The sequence below is a fragment of the Otolemur garnettii genome, unplaced genomic scaffold, assembly GCF_000181295.1.
Source record: "Otolemur garnettii isolate 467f Iridium unplaced genomic scaffold, OtoGar3 scaffold00005, whole genome shotgun sequence".
NCBI classification, from domain to species: domain Eukaryota; kingdom Metazoa; phylum Chordata; class Mammalia; order Primates; family Galagidae; genus Otolemur; species Otolemur garnettii.
In genome coordinates, this window is record NW_003852400.1 from 22,035,232 (window position 1) to 22,036,810 (window position 1,579).

The 1,579-nt window shown below is 26.9% G+C and overlaps 1 non-coding gene across 1 annotated transcript; it reads left to right on the forward strand.

Moving 5' to 3' along the window:
- The first annotated feature begins 488 nt into the window (after positions 1-488).
- Positions 489-592, forward strand: LOC111722024. Its single transcript, XR_002770982.1, has one exon. It is a non-coding gene; the product is annotated as a small nucleolar RNA U13 (small nucleolar RNA).
- Positions 593-1,579: the final 987 nt, after the last annotated feature.

The window sequence follows — 1,579 nt, forward strand, 5'->3', positions numbered from 1 at the left end:
GACACAATAAATTGCATACATATTTAATGTATATAATTTGATGTATATATTTGATATATATATGTAGATTTCATTGTTTCTGATGAAAAAGGTAGAAAAGGATAAAGGGAAATCCCATCTGCTATATTTATAGTACTATAGAAAAATCACAACTAAAATTTTAGAACATACCCTTACATATTTTAAAGATCTATTCATATACATGTACGAATAAAATATATATGTGCTTCTGTTTCTACCAAATTGTGAATAAAGTGCATGCATGTATTAGTTTTTCACTGAAGTTTCCATGAATTTTTGTAACATTAAATATCTTTCTGAAGAGAATTTTTGATATATACATATATTGAACACATTTTTATCAATAGTCAAATTATAAACATGAATGAAGAAGAAAATAATCACCTATAGACACTTATAGCTTATAATCACCACCCATAACAGTGAATGTATAACCATGGAAGTAACCATACAAATAATTACCATCCATCCTTCTGTAGTTCATAAGCATGATGACCAGGAGTTCACATACAAGTGTGACAGGTGCCTTCCTCCATCCTTGTGGCCATGTGGGCACCTTGCCTATCTGACACTAAAAAAAAAAAATGACTACAATTACAGCTCTAAAATATATATTTATCTACCTACATGATTTAAAAATATAAGCAAGGGCATATACATATATAGCTTTTATTTTTATTAAAGTATTAATCAAACAACATTCATCATTCTTTGGTAGTCTAATTTTTTTTAAATGTTAAAAAGCAGTTTATGTATTTGTAATTTTTATTAACAAAAAGTTAAAAAAATACAGACATGAATGAAGAAGCAAATTGTTATCAATAACTCTAGTAATATAGATAAACACTATTTAAACTTTGGAAGAATATCCTTCTGGACAAATACAAACAAAACTCATTATTATTTTAATACTATTTTTAATATAAATTTGAAATAAGCATTTTTCCATGTTATGTTATATATCTTCTAAGAAATAATTTTAAACAGCAGAGTAGTTCAGTAACACAGAATACTTTTGACACATTGACATGATAAAATATTTGAAGTCTTGGTAAATTTATAGCTAAATTTTTCATTTTTAAAAAATGTGCAATCCATTAATTAGTCATGAGATCTAAGTATGTATTCAGAAGCTCACAGGCCTTTTTAAAAAATGTCTTATTTATTTTGCTGTTTCTGTATGCTATAAATATTTTTTCCACTTTACTATTTGCTTTTGTGGTAATTTTCAAATGCAGAAGTTTTCCTTTACATTTTTCTTCATATTTTTCTGCATAATTTTTTCTTTGTTTTTTTGCTTAACCTAAATATTTGCCAGTATATTTTTGAATTTATTTGATTTTTTATTTTTAACATCTGGAATTTATTTGTTAGAGAAGTGAAGCAACCAAGCATCCTTGCACATGGGTCTGAAATGGTATCTTTATCACATAATAAATTCTTCCGCATGCATTTGAATTTAAAATTTGTGCTAGTGGAGTGATGAAAGCTGCAGTTCAGGCTCCAGGCTTTTTTTTCTTTTGTATCTGTTGGGTTAAATGTGGCACTGATTTAGGGT